The sequence below is a fragment of the Malaclemys terrapin genome, chromosome 15 (assembly GCF_027887155.1).
Source record: "Malaclemys terrapin pileata isolate rMalTer1 chromosome 15, rMalTer1.hap1, whole genome shotgun sequence".
Lineage (NCBI taxonomy): Eukaryota > Metazoa > Chordata > Testudines > Emydidae > Malaclemys > Malaclemys terrapin.
Genome location: NC_071519.1, coordinates 8,788,946 through 8,804,667, shown reverse-complemented (window position 1 = coordinate 8,804,667; position 15,722 = coordinate 8,788,946). Strand labels below are relative to the sequence as shown.

The 15,722-nt window shown below is 47.3% G+C and overlaps 1 long non-coding RNA gene across 1 annotated transcript; it reads left to right on the top strand.

The window, feature by feature from the left end:
• Positions 1-5,880: 5,880 nt before the first annotated feature.
• LOC128823127 (uncharacterized) lies at positions 5,881-9,935 on the top strand. The gene is made up of 3 exons (XR_008441679.1): positions 5,881-6,107; positions 8,107-8,936; positions 9,365-9,935. It is a non-coding gene; the product is annotated as an uncharacterized LOC128823127 (long non-coding RNA).
• The last annotated feature ends 5,787 nt before the right edge of the window (positions 9,936-15,722 follow it).

Sequence of the window (15,722 nt, the reverse complement as noted above, 5' to 3'; positions counted from 1 at the left end):
TTTAATGATCCCTAACATCCTGTTTGCTTTTTTGATCGTCTCTGCACGCTGCGCGGACATCTTCAGAGAACTATCCAAGATGACTCCAAGATCTTTTTCCTGACTTGTTTTAGCTAAATTAGCCCCCATCATATTGTATGTATAGTTGGGGTTATTTTTTCCAATGTGCATTACTTTACATTTAGCCACATTAAATTTCATTTGCCATTTTGTTGCTCAATCACTTAGTTTTGTGAGATCCTTTTGAAGTTCATCACAGTCTGCTTTGGTCTTAACTATCTTGAGCAGTTTAGTATCATCTGCAAACTTTGCCACCTCACTGTTTACCCCTTTCTCCAGATCAGTTATTAATAAGTTGAATAGGATTGGTCTGAGGACTGACCATTGGGGAACACCACTATTTACCCCTCTCCATTCTGAGAATTTACCATTAATTCCTACCCTTTGTTCCCGGTCTTTTAACCAGTTCTCAATCCATGAAAGGACCTTTCCTTTTATCCCATGACAACTTACTTTACTTAAGAGCCTTTGGTGAGGGACCTTGTCAAAGGCTTTCTGGAAATCTAAGTACACTATGTCCACTGGATCCCCCTGTCCACACGTTTGTTGACCCCTTCAAAGAACTCTAATAGATTAGTAAGACACAATTTCCCTTTACAGAAACCATGTTGACTATTGATCAACAGTTTATGTTTTTCTATGTGTCTGACAATTTTATTCTTAACTATAGTTTTGACTAATTTGCCCGGTACCGATGTTAGACTTACCGGTCTGTAATTGCCGGGATCACCTCTAGAGCCCTTTTTAAATATTGGCATTACATTTGCTAACTTCCAGTCATTGGGTACAGAAGACGGTTTAAAGGACAGGTTACGAACCTTAGTTAATAGTTCCACAACTTCACATTTGAGTACTTTCAGAACTCTTGGGTGAATGCCATCTGGTCCCGGTGACTTGTTAATGTTAAGTTTATCAATTAATTCCAAAACCTCCTCTAGTGACACTTCAATCTGTGACAGTTCTTCAGATTTGTCACCTACAAAAGCCGGCTCAGGTTTGGGAATCTCCGTAACATCCTCAGCCGTGAAGACTGAAGCAAAGAATCCATTTAGTTTCTCCGCAATGACTTTATCGTCTTTAAGCGCTCCTTTTGTATCTCGATCATCAAGGGGCCCCACTGGTTGTTTAGCAGGCTTCCTGCTTCTGATATACTTAAAAACATTTTGTTATTGCCTTTGGAGTTTTTGGCTAGCCGTTCTTCAAACGCCTCTTTGGCTTTTCTTATTACATTCTTGCACTTAATCTGGCAGTGTTTATGCTCCTTTCTATTTGCCTCACTAGGATTTGACTTCCACTTTTTAAAGGAAGTCTTTTTATCTCTCACTGCTTCCTTTACATGGTTGTTAAGCCACGGTGGCTCTTTTTTAGTTCTTTTACTGTGTTTCTTAATTTGGGGTATACATTGAAGTTGGGCCTCTATTATCTATTGTCTTTAAAAAGCGCCCATGCAGCTTGCAGGGATTTCACTTTAGTCACTGTACTTTTTAACTTCTGTTTAACTAACCCCCTCATTTTTGCATAGTTCCCCCTTTTGAAATTAAATGCCACAGTGTTGGGCTGTTGAGATGTTCTTCCCACCACAGGGATGTTGAATGCTATTGTATTATGGTCACTATTTCCAAGTGGTCCTGTTATAGTTACCTCTTGGACCGGCTCCTGCGCTCCACTCAGGACTAAATCTAGAGTTGCCTCTCCCCTTGTGGGTTCCCGTACCAGCTGCTCCATGGAACAGTCATTTAAAGTATCTAAAAATTTTATTTCTGCATTTCGTCCTGAAGTGAAATGTTCCCAGTGAATATGGGGATAATTGAAATCCCCCACTATTATTGGGTTCTTAATTTTGATAGCCTCTCTAATTTCCCTTAGCATTTCATCATCACTATCACTGTCCTGGTCAGGTAGTCTATAATAGATCCCTAATGTTATATTCTTATTAGAGCATGAAATTTCTATCCATAGAGATTCTATGGAACATGTGGATTCACTTAAGATTTTTACTTTATTTGATTCTACATTTTCTTTCACATATAGTGCCACTCCCACCCCTGCACGACCTGTTCTGTCCTTCTGATATATTTTGTACCCCGGAATGATTGTGTCTCATTGATTGCTCTCAGTCCACCAGGTTTCTGTTATGCCTATCATATCAATATCCTCCTTTATCACGAGGCACTCTAGTTCACCCATTTTATTATTTAGACTTCTAGCATTTGTGTACAAGCACTTTAAAAACTTGTCACTGTTTATTTGCCTGCCCTTTTCTGATATATCTGATTCTTTATGTGAATGTTTATCATCTGATCTGGCCCTTACATTATCCTCCTCCATCCTCTGCTCCTGACTATAATCTGGAGATTCTCTATCATTAGACTCTCCCCTAAGAGAAGTCTCCGTCGGATCCACACACTCCTCTGCAGCAGTCGGCTTTCCCCCATCTCCTAGTTTAAAAACTGCTCTACAACCTTTTTAATGATTAGTGCCAGCAGTCTGGTTCCACTTTGGTTTAGGTTGAGCCCATCTCTCCTGTATAGGCTCCCTCCATCTCAAAAGTTTCCCCAGTTCCTAATGAATGTACCCCCCCTACTCTTTATACCATCGTCTCATCCACGCATTGAGACTCTGAAGCTCTGCCTGCCTACCTGGCCCTGCGCATGAAACTGGGAGCATTTCTGAGAATGCCACCATAGAGGTCCTGGATTTCAGTCTCTTCCCTATCAGCCTAAATTTCCCCTCCAGGACATCTCTCCTACCCTTCCCTATGTCATTGGTACCTACATGTACCACGACCACCGGCTCCTCCCCAGCACTACACATAAGTCTGTCTAGATGCCTCGAGAGATCCGCAATCTTTGCACCAGGCAGGCAAGTCACCATGCGGTTCTCCGGGTCACCACAAACCCAGCTATCTACGTTTCTAATGATCGAATCTCCCATTACTAACACCTGCCTTTTCCTAGCAACTGGAGTTCCCTCCCTCGGAGAGGCAACCTCAGTGCGAGAGGTAACCCCAGCACCATCTGGAAGGAGGGTCCCAACTATGGGAAGGTTTCCCTCTGCTCCCGTTGACTGCTCTGCTTCCCTGGGCCTTTCATCCTCCTCAACAGCGCAGAGGCTGTCTGACCGGAGGTGGGACAATTCTATAGTGTCCCGGAAAGCCTCATCAACATACCTCTCTGCCTCCCTTAGCCCCTCCAGTTCCGCTACCCTGGCCTCCAAAGTCCGTACGTGATCTCTGAGGGCCAGGAGCTCCTTGCACCGAATGCACACATATGCCACCCGCCCACGGGGCAGGTAATCATACATGTTGCACTCAGTGCAATAAACTGGATAGCCCCCACTCTGCAGCTGGGCTTCTGCCTGCATTGTCTCCTAGTTAATGAAAGGGTTGTTTAAGCAAAAGGTTTTGAATGTAGTTTGGTTTATAGGGTTTAAGGGGAATAAAGGGACCCCGCTCCTTTCCCACTCCCCTTCCAAACTCCCTTGCGAAACTCCCTGTTAGCAGCCCCTGTTTGCAAAAGCTCCCTGGTCGCTTGTGCGCTGCTTTATAAAGCCCTGGCCTATGTGAATGTCCCGCCCACTGATTAAGGCTCAGCCACTTACCAGAGGCTTCTAGCTTTCAGACCTTCCTTTGAAGCTCACAGCTTCCAACTGCCAGCCACAGCACACGGTCCTTCAAACAAACAAACAGACTGACAAACACAAGCTCAGCACACAGCAAGTAACCCCCAAACACAAACAAACACACACTATAGACAGTCACTTACCCCAAGGGTGCTGTATTGCTCCTCCTTCACCTGGAGAACTCCCTTGTGAAACTCCCTGTTAGCAGCCCCTGGTCGCAAAAAAAAAACAAAAAAAAAAGTATAACCCCTTGTGCCTACGGTTACCATACGTCCTCCTTTTCCCGGACATGTCCGGCTTTTCAGCACTCAAACCCCCGTCCAGTGGGAATTGCCAAAAAGCCGAACATGTCCGGGAAAATGGCGGCTCCTCCCCTGACTCTTTGGCTCTGTTTAAGAGCCGAGCTGCCCGAGCGCTATGGGCTTCAGGCAGCCCCCTTGCCTCCAGACCCCAGCCGCCGGCCGGGCACTTCCCCTCCAAGGCTCCGGCGGCGCAGGGTCCAGAGGCATGGAGGCTGCCCGAAGCCGGTAGCGCTCGGGCAGCCCGGCTCTTAAACAGAGCCGAAGAGTCAGGGGAGGAGCAGAGCCTCCGCGGCTGCCCGAGCGCTACCAGCTTCGGGCAGCCCCCATGCCTCTGGACCCTGCGCCGCCGGAGCCCGGGAGGGGAAGTGCCCAGATGGGGGCGCAGGGTCCAGAGGCAAGGGGGCTGCCCAAAGCCCAAGCGCTACTGGCTTCACGGTTTGCCGGGCAGCCTCCAGACCCTGCGCCCCCGGCTGGGCGCTTCCCCTCCCGGGCTCCTGCTGCGCTGGGGAAGCGCTGTCCGGGGGCACAGGGTCTGGGGGCTGCCGGCAAACCATGAAGCCAGTAGCGCTCGGGCAGCCCTTTCCGCGTGGCTAGGAGTGGGAGGGAGGAAGGGGCGGAGTTAGGGCGGGGAAGGGGCGGAGTTGGGGCAGGGCTGGGGTGGGGACATGGGCGGGGCCAGGGCCCGTGGAGGGTCCTCTTTTTTTATTTATTAGATATGGTAACCCTACTTCTGCCACTTGGTGTCAGTAGCAAAAAGGGCTGGGTTCAATGTCTAGGGGACGAGAGCAGCAGAGTTCCCATGAGTGGAAGCAATGAGTGCAGAGTGCAAACCCACCAGCTTAGGGTCTCACAGGAGTCCTGAAGTGACAGTGGCTGCAGGTCCCATGGTCAGCACTCTGAGCTCCAAGGCTTTACAGCAAACCAACACAGCACCAGGAGGTTCCACTGGGATTTGAACTCAGCTCAGATAGCAGGAGTCCATGTGCTTGATTTCCTTGTTCCTACGTGTACCAGAGTGAGTTTCTTTCCTTCCTATTATCTCTATATATTATTATTATAAGGAGATATTGAGTCCAGTCCCCTGCCATCACAGCAGGACCAAGTACTGCCCCTGACAGATTTTCCCCCTCCCAGATCCCTAAATGGCTCTCTTAAGGATTGAGTGCACAATCCTTGGTTTAGTAGGCCAATGCTCAAACTGCTGATCTATCCCTTCTCTCTCTTCCTGCTGGGTCACTGATGCCCACTAGAGCTAGGGCTTTGGTCCAGCTGGTTCAACAGGCTGGCTGCAATAGGTTGGGGCCCTAGAATTTAACAGGCTGGCAAGAGATTCCTGCGGGTTGACCTGATGGTTGTGTTTCTTGCTGCTTCACCTGATGCCCACAAGTTAGGTCCTTGTACCTGCAGCTGCTACGCACTTCCTCTTGCTCACATGGCACTTAAGAGAAGCAGTTCCAGGGCCAGTCTTAATAGTCAGGGAAAGGCAGGAGGGAGAGAGTCCCAGGCTGGAGCCCAACACACCTTTCCTCCTCTGGGCCCTAGAGCAGAGGCAGCTGTTGCTGAGAGCTCTAAGGGAAGGCTTAAATGCCATAGAGCAACCGAGGGCAGGGCAAGAGGAGGGGAGGACCATGCCCATGCGTGAATTCAGAGAATTATTGATATCCACTCTACATACACATTGATAACAGTGTGCAGATACTATGTTGCTGAATATGATAAATTTGATAGACTCTGAAAGAGCACATCTTTATATAAATGATACCCAGAAATTGCTGATATCAATATCAACTGTCAATTTCCCTGTATAAGCAGACATCCTTAGAAATATCAGTATTTGGCCTTACAGAAACTATGAGGCTTCCCTCTACTGCAAATAAAGGATAAATGTTGTCATGTTTTACATAAATTTTCACCTTACAGATAACTTACATGTTTCTCACTGTCCTGAGTTCCACGGGACATGGGGAAGCTCTAGGAGACGGCTCCCCTTGGGATCATGTATTACGTGGATCCAAAGGCTGGGGGAATTCCGCCAGACCCAACCTGCAGCCAGGAATACCAATTCCTAGAAGCTCCCTCCTACAGAGAACTCAACTGAAGGGTCGTGAAGAAGCTGGATGTTAGGTAATTTTGGCGGAGTGCTTAAGGCGATGGATCAAAAATTCATTGGGATGTCCCCACACAGGTGGAAATGCTGCTGACTATGAAACTTCCTGTCTCTTGTTTTTAGTGCTGTAATATTAGTGGTGAAACATGCTACTCACGAACATACTCTCTCTCTCACACACACACACACACACACACACACACACACACACACATTTCAAGAAAATCCTTGCAAGAAGTCAAAAGTGCTTGCTGGATCTCACTGCTCTGCTTGATAGAATCCTAACACAAGCTGAGCTTGTCAGGCATAGGTCAGGGCTGGCAGGGAGTCGGGTGTGGGATGGTTTCAATTACACAGACAGGCACTAGTGACAAAGGTCTAGAATGTGTGGGAGTGTAAATCTGGTTGGTCAATGTTAGACAATGTCAGCTGGAAGGGGAGTGTGTCTATGAGAGGTGCAAATCTCATCTCTAATATGGCACATTCTGCCAAACATGAGAGGTACCTTCATTTATGCTCCGTGAGGTTTGATCTCTGTTTTGTGCACTGTGTCTGCGAATGAAAATGATAGACTACCATATTCAAGAAAAAATGCATCAACACATGTGATTGCCCCGACCACTGACAGAGAAATGCCACTGAGTTGAAGGTAATGATGGTCCTCTGTACTAGATAGGGACTGGCTACAGAGTTTGCTTACACACACACCAGATGCATTCAGCATTAGATCTTTTAATGCTCTACCACAGGGGTAGGCAACCTATGGCACGGGTGCCGAAGTCGGCATGTGAGCTGATTTTCAGTGGCACTCGCACTGCCCAGGTCCTGGCCACCGGTCTGGGGGGCACTGCATTTTAATTTAATTTTAAATGAAGCTTCTTAAACATTTTAAAAACCTTATTTACTTTACATACAACAATAGTTTAGTTATATATTATAGACTTATAGAAAGAGACCTTCTAAAAACGTTAAAATGTATTACTGGCACTCAAAACTTTAAATTAGAGTGAATAAATGAAGACTCGGCACACCACTTCTGAAAGGTTGTCGACCCCGCTCTATCAGGAGTTCATTTAAAGGAGGTATTTTACACACAGTGCCACCTTGTGGCTGATTAATGGGATGCTAAACTCTAGTATACTAAAGGGTGCACTGCAGGGCCTCCAGGCTATTTGCCTATCATCCTTCTCTGGCTTCTGTCCAAAACCCTGGCAGAGCAACGAGACAGGCATTTGTAGATTCACACTCACAGCCCAGTCAGATCGTAGATTCTATAGCCTGGAGAGATTGTTTTCTTCATTCAGGAGTCTTCTCCTCTCCCTGCGTAGCCAGCAGTAATGCTTGATGGTCCTAACACACACGCCCCCTCTCTAGTCAGAAGAGACCTCACTAGAAGTGTGGAGAATAGTTGCCCACCTAGAATAGGGGCAGTTGTAGTGATATGATCTAGCTAAACAATAAAAGGATTAGAAAACACAATTTATAGGGATAGACTAAAGGAGCTCAATCTATTTAGCTTAAGACAGGGAAGTTTAAGGGGTGACTTGATCTCAATCTATAAATATCTAAGTGGGGAACAAATATTTAATACTGGGCTCCTCAATCTAGCAGAGAAAGGTTTAACATGATGCAATGGCTGGAAGTTGAAGCTAGACTAATTCAGACAGGCGATAAGGTGTATATTTTTAACCATGAGAATAACTAACCATTGGAACAACTTACCAAGGGTTGTAGTGGGTTCTCTATCACTGACAATTCTTAAATTGAGATTGCATGTTTTGCTAAAAGATCTGCTCAAAGAATTATTCTGGGGATGTTCAATGGCCAGTGTTATACAGGAAGTCAGACTACATGATTATAACTGTCTCTTCTGGTCTTGGAACCTCGGATGCAAACTGCTTAAGTCTCTTAGGCCTGGTCTACACTAGCCTGTTATTTCGGAATTAGCCGAGTTATTTTGAAAAAAAAAAAAAAAGATTCCGTCCACATGACCAAACGTTTTTTTTCTATTTAAAGGGCTCTTTCATTCAATTTCTGTACTCCTTGGCAAGTGGAGTAGCGCTTAAATCGAGATCGCAATCCCGTGTTAAATGTATTGTGAACGCAATTTGACATTATTGGCCTCTGGGAGCAATCCCAGGATGCTCCCTTGTGACCGCTCTGGATAACACTCTCAACTCCAATGCAGTAGCCAGGTGGGCAGGAAAAGCCCTGGCAACTTTTGAATTTCATTTCCTGTTTGCTCACGAGCAGCACAGGTGACCATCAGCACAGTCCACCATCACAGGCGACCATGCAGAGTCCATCATCACAAGAGATCACGCCGTCCCGGATTCGCAGATGAGCTCCACCATGGTCTGAACAGGAGGTACTGGATCTCATCGCATGCTGGGGAGACGAGTCTGTTATGGCAGAACTACGTTCCAAAAAAAGGAACGCAAATACCTACGCTAAAGTCTCCAGGGCCATGACGGAAAGGTGCTACTCCAGGGACACAGAGCAGTGTCATGCAAAAATCAAGGAGCTCAGGCAAGCGTACCAAAAAGCCAGGGAGGCAAACGGGTGCTCTGGGTCACAGCCCCATACATTCCGCTTTTACCGTGAGCTCCATGTAATTATGGGGGGTGATGCCACCACTACCCCACCACTGTCCGTGGACAGCTGCAAGGGGGGAGTTGCATGGAGCGAGGAGGAAGAGACATTGGAGGACGAGGAGGAGGAGGACAGTGCACAGGTGGCAAGTGGGGAATCCATTTTCCCCCCTAGCCAGGAACTAATCTTAACGCTGGATCCAATAGCCTCCCCTGACTCCCAAGGCGGGCTCCTGGTCCATGACCCTGGAGAAGGTACTTCTGGTGAATGAGAGCCTGATCGGAGCCACACGGTGGGGGACGTGGGGGGAACCCAGCCATGCTGGGTTGTTCGCATTTAGTGTAAATGTAGTTCTCATCCCTGCTCTGAGCCTTATTGGAGCCACATGGTGGGTGCGGGAGCAGTGGTGGTGGTTTGCAGTGATCATCCCAGAGAGCCCGCAGGCCCTCCTTTTATATGGCAAATCCACCAGGCATTGCTTGCTGTGGGAAAGGGGGCCCAGCAGTTTGAAAGCACTGAAATGAATGTAGAAGAAGCAGAACCCCGCGTGCCCCTAGGGGCTGCCTGCAAGATAAATTCTGTTGCCCGGCCATGTGTGATGCCTTACTCATACCAAAGTGCCCCCTTTGTTCTCTGCAATGTATTTTTTAAAATACTACCCTCCCTTCTTCTCCTCCTGCAGGTGCAAATATTTCAATGCGGCCCCTATCTACTCTGTCCAGAGGCTAGTCCAGATTAGAAGATGGAAAAAATGAATTTGGGATGACATGTTCGCTGAGCTCATGCAATCCTCCCGCACTGATAGGGCCCAGCTGAATGCATGGAGGCAAACAATTGTAGAGTCCCGTAAAGCATTACAGGAACACGAAGAGAGGAGGGACATGGGTGATGAGAGCAGGCAGGATGCTATGGTCAAGCTCATGGGGGAGCAAACTGACATGCTCCACTGTATGGTGGATCTAATGCGGGAAAGGCAGCAAGACCATAGACTTCCGCTGCAGCCCCTGTATAATCAAACTCCCTGCTCCCCAAGTTCCATAGCCTCCTCACCCAGACGCCCAAGAACAGGGGGGAGGCTACGGGGATCCAAACACTCAACCCCAGAGGATCGCCCAAGCACCAGAAAGCTGGCATATGCAAATTTTTGATTTGGTTTCTGGACTTGTCCTTCCCTGCTCCTCCACCCCCCCTAACACAACCCCCCTCTCCCCAGTCTACCTTCTAATTTCTCTCAATGCGTTGTGCATCAAATAATAAAGAACAGTTTTTAAACAATTTTGACTTTATTTACTTTCATATATATAGGGTGCGGGTAACTTCAAGAGAAACAAACACAACTGTCACACCGTACCCTAGCCAGTCATGAAACTGGCTTTCAAAGTTTCTCTGATGTACAGCAGGCCCTGCTGCGCTCTTCTAATCGCCCTGTTGTCTGTCTGTGTGAAATTGGCCACCAGGTGAGTTGCCTCAACCTCCCACCCCGCCATAAAAGTCTCCCCCTTACTCTCACAGATATTGTGGAGCACACAACAAGCAGCAATTACAATTGGAATATTGGTTGTGCTGAGATCTGAGTCAGTAAACTGCGCCAGCTCCCTTTCAAACGTCCAAAAGCACACTCTACCACCATTCTGCATTTGCTCAGCCTATAGTTGAACTGCTCCTTACTATTGTACAGGGTGCCTGTTTATGGCTTAATGAGCCATGGCATTAAGGGGTAGTCTGGGTCCCCGAGGATAATTATAGGCATTTCAACATCCCCAACAGTAATTTTCTGGTCTGTGAAGTAAGTCCCTTCCTGCAACTGTTCAAACAGACCAGAGTTCCTGAAGATGTGAGCGTCATGCACCTTTCCCGGCCATCCCACGCTGATGTCAGTGAAACGTCCCTTGTGATCCACCAGTGCTTGCAGCACCATGGAAAAGTACCCCTTGCGGTTTACGTACTGGCTGCCACGGTGTGCCAGGGCCAAGACGGGGATATGCGTTCCGTCTATCACCCTGCCGCAGTTAGGGAACCCCAGCGCATTAAAGCCATCCACAGTGGTCTACATTTCCCAAAGTCACTACCCTTGATAGCAGCTGGTCAATGATTGTGTTAGCTACTTGCAGCACAGCAAGATTTGCCCACTCCAAACTGATTCCTGTCAGGTTTTGCAAGCTTCCACAGTGCTATGGCCACTCACTTCTCAACTGTGAGGGCTTCTCTCATTTTGGTGTCTTTGCGCTTCAGGGCAGGGGACAGCACGTCACAAAGTTCCATGAAAGTGGACCTACGCATACAAAAGTTTCGCAGCCACTGGGAATCATCCCAGACCTGCAACACTATGCGGTCCCATTAGTCGGTGCTTGTTTCCCGGGCCCAGAATCGGCGTTCCATGGCATGAACCTGGCCCAATGCCACCATGATCTCCCAATTGCCACATGCCGTGCATCTAGGAACGTCTGTGTCCATGTCCTCATCAGTATAGTAATCACACTGTCGTCGCTTCCTCGCCCGGTTTTGGAGGTACTGAACATACTGCTGGATAACGCGTGAGGTATTTACAATCGTCAAAACTGCAGCAGAGATCTGAGCGGGCTCCATGTTTGCCGTGCAATGGCGCCTGCATGGGTAATCTTTGAAAAAGGGCGCGAAATGAGCTGTTTGGTTCAAGATGGCTGATAAAAGGTGGTAAATGGTTGTCTTCTGTAGCTTCCACGGGAACCCAGGACAGCTTCCGGCACTTTCTCCAGATTGTCTGTGCGGCTCTGAGCTTCCGGCACTTTCTCCAGATTGTCTGTGCGGCTCTGTTCACGATGGCTGAGAAACGGTGGGGAATTGTTGCCTTCTGTAGCTTCCATGGGAGCCCAAGACAGACAATCTGGAGAAAGCAGCGGAAGCTGTGCGGCTCTGTTCACGATGGCCGAGAAACGGCTGGAAATGGTTAGATGAAAGAGTAGATAGAAAGAGGAGAGGACATTCAAAGTGGATTCAACATACTAGGAGACAGGCAGTGCACCGTGCTGCACCGTCTGCTGGCAGCATGGCGTCTGCTGTAGCTTTCACGGAGGGAGGAGCGAGTGACGGCACACACCCAGAAAAACCCATGAGAATGTTTTTGCCCCATCATGCACTGGGAGCTTAACCCACAATTCCAATGGGTGGCAGAGATTGTGGGAACTGTGGGATAGCTACCACAGTGCAACGCTCTGCCATTTGATGATAGCCTGGGTACTGTGGACGCACTCTGCCAAATTCATGCGCTTTAGTGGGGAAACATAAGATCAAATGTATGAACTCGATTCTGGACATTCAAATAAAATAACTTCGAATTAATTTCATACTGTAGACATACCCTTAGTGTCTCATGAGAAGAACGCTCATATCAAGACTTCAGATCAAGCTTTTGGTACCAAGCTATAGGCAGAGGGACTACAAAGCAGAAATTAATAGTGAGTGCCCTTAGTGCTCAAGCTGATGTGCACAGACAAAGTGTGAAGGAATAGTTGCAAATGTTTTTGCTCCATGGGCAATGATGAACTAATCGACAACCTGAAAAACGTTGAATGAGTGTAACTGTCAGTGCATTGAATCACAGATATGTGAAATTGCTTCCTCTCTTGGATCACAATTTCAAGGTTTATGAAGGCAGTTTGTGTCTGCAAACTAAACCTGTGTATTGTGCCAAAGTTAAAGAAGAAACATCAGAATTTATTGCAGCTGAGATAATAAACTGTTCTGAATAAGTATGGAACCCAGATAATACAAAGACAAACTTTGGTGGTCGATACAGACATGGAAGAGAACATTTGCACACCAAAGTAAAGATGAGCTTAAAAAGTGATAGGCCTTGGATGTCCTGCTCACATCGTGCACAAGTATACTGAATTACAGGGGATATTATCCTGGTAGACATTGAGAGCATTCTAATTAACATTTTTGGATATTTTTATATATTCACTGTTTGTGTGGAAAGACTGCAAAGTTTTTATGAGTATGTGGGATGAGAATATTGGAATATACTGGGATACATATCTGTTGGAAGATTATTACAACAAAATGTAATATGGCCAGAAAATTCTTAGCATGTGTAGAGGACAACTTTCTGATTCATAAAGTTGAGGAAACAACCAGAGGGTTATCCATTTTGGATCTGGTTTTGACTAACAGGGGAAAATGAGTTGGGAATGTGAGGGTGGTGGGGAACTTGGGAGAGAAGTGATCATGATCTGATAGAATTCAAGATCCTGTGGAAAGGAGGACATGAAAACAGCAAAGCAAGAGCACTGGACTTCAGACAGTCGGATTTCAACCAACTCAGAGAAATAGTAGGCAAAGCTATCTGCAGATTTGATCAGTGTGCTCTCTCTTCCTACATCCAGGTAGTTAATGAAAATGTTAAACAACATCAGGCTGAGAAGAGGAGGTTAGACTACATGACTTTTGTGGTCTGGTCTAACCCTATGATTCTACCATTCTATGACCACCTCTGCTCACATTTTCCTATATCTTTCTAGAAAACACAAGAGACCTCCATCGGTAATCTTGTTAAGGGAAAGGCTTCTCTGCAGAGGAGCGTTGGGAAAAAAATCAAACTACGAGCCTGGAGTTGATGAAAAGGCTGCTGTGACTGGCATTGGCAAGGCGGTTGCTTGGACTGCAATTGCTGCAACACAAAAGCCTGTGCCACACGTCCTTGTGATTTGCTGGAGATGTCTGCACACAGAGACCCTAATAGTGCAATCTCAGTAGGTTTTGCAGGAATTGAGAGTTACTCTCCTTTCAACTTCCTTTAATTTTCATTACCAGAGAGCAGCAATGTGGCTAATCTGGCCAAGGCCCCGTTAGTACATAGTTTGTTGGCCTGAGATAGAATTTTGGGTTTCATTTTTGATACTCTTATATCCTTACTAATATGTGTAAACAAGGAACAAAGAAACTATGTTGCTTCTGCCCAGCCAGATGGGCTTGTTAGTATAATGGAAAAGTTAAGGGATAGCAGTAAAGTGTTACTAGGTATGGTAGGAGTGTAATATATGAGCATACAGTGGCAGGCTGCCTGGCTCCTCTCTCAAACCAAGGTAAAGCAACCAGTTGGGAGGGGCAAGGAGGGGGATGGGGGAAGGCAAAAGTACACTAAAAGCCAAAGAATAGCCTGGCCTTGACCAGTACACAACCTCAATTCTTACCTCTCCCATGGGATAGAAAAGAGGAGGTACCAAGCTCCCAGATTCACAACTCTCCAAAACAGAACATGACCATAAATTATAAGGGGTGGGACCAGGAGCATGCACTGCAGGTATATTTGGGCCTGCTAAGAAAGAGAAGTAGGGAAAAGGGACACGGATAAAGGCTCTGCGGTTTCAGAGCTGGGAACGGAACACTGGAAAACAGACTCTGCTGGCATGTGGACTATGGATATTCTTGCTTGAAACTAACCCCAATAAACATTGCACTGCCTGCACTTCCGACTGCTGGTCTCCTGATTTCTGCCTGCATGACAAGAACCAGGGCAGGGGATGAAGGGAAGCCCCCCAAACAGACAGCTGCTCAGTAAAGAGGAGATTCAGGATCCAGCACGCAGTGGTGCCTGGCTCAATGTGTCTCCTCTCCCCACAGCTTGGTGATCTTTTGAGGAAATGGAGAAGACTGCCTTTGCCTAGCTGTACATTGCTTGCAAAAGAAACAGGTCTTTTTGGTGACAAGTGTTGAAAGGCGCCACTAGACAAATGCGGAGACAAGAAAAATGTCCCCATAACTGAACTTGCATCTGTGGATGTTGAAGCCACAACACAAAGTGTTAAGCACTATATGACCACAGCTGGTGTCAGAAGAGTCTCTACCAAAACCTTTTTCCACCAGCAGGAGCCCCTCTGCGCACAGAACTCCTGGTAGCTTGATGTCTGCAGGCAGTGGAGAACTCTATTTTGGCATCTCTTTGTCTCTTTTGTGGTGAACATCTGCAGTGGCTGTTAAGGCCTCAAGATAGTGGTCTTTGGGAAGAGCTGGCTTAAGAGCCTTCCTACTAACCAGGAGATCCTGGCTTGGCCTGCCAGTTCTTCCTTGCTGAACCTAGTGTCTCTGTTGGCTCCTTTTTTGTATCTCTTTTCATAAAAAGAAAAGAGCTGTCAGCACAATCCTTCTAAGCACTTATTTAAGACAGAGAGAGACTTCCTTGCGGCTAAGTCTTAGTGTAATTGGGTATGCCTCACCACTGCTGTGCCTCCTGCTGGCCATCCTGGGAATTAGCTCTGGGTCACCGGGGCGCCTTCATCTAGTGGCATCTGGCCACCATCTCTTCTATCATTAGGACCCATGTTGTTCTCAGGACTGCAGTGTCCTCTTATGGACACAGCCCTCTGGCTGTGCCCCACTCAGTTCTCTCCCCCCTTCCGGGGGGGGGTGGCTGTCCTCTTCCCAGCCACTTGCCTCAGTGGCCAGCTGCAGTCCAGAGTGTAGCCACATGTATCAGTGGCAACTGAGGCAAAAGTGGTGAACCTCCAACCCCCGACGTCTGTTTCCCTGGACTACTTCCCCACAGACCTAGCACCTTTCTCCACCTTTTTATTAGGGCCTCAGTCTGGCAGTAGTCAACCAGGAGCTCACTCATGTTCCCCTTACCCACTCATCACTACTCTGATCATGGTGCCCTCCCTTCTTCTTCCTTCAGGGCCGTCAATCCTCCCTCCTCAAACTCCAAGGAGTGACTGACTCTTGCTGTGCTGAGCAGCCCTTTATATATGGGCTGCTCCAGAAAGCCTTCTCCTGATTGGCTCTCCCAATAAGCCCTTTCCTGATAGTCTGGATTCTACGCAGCCTTTGCAAGGCTGCCTTAAACTTTCTCCCGCTTGTTTGGGGCAGCCACACCACCAAACTTAGAAAGTGGCAGATGAGAAGTCTAGAGCTGAAGGAAAGGTTTCCATGGCTCAGAACTGAGCCGAGGTTGCTGCGACTGAAACACAGATCACTAACCACTATATGATCACAGTGTCTGGTGGGAGAAGCACATGTTAGAAGCCCTGTGTCAACTGAGCTGTGGCTTTCTGTGCTCAGAGAGC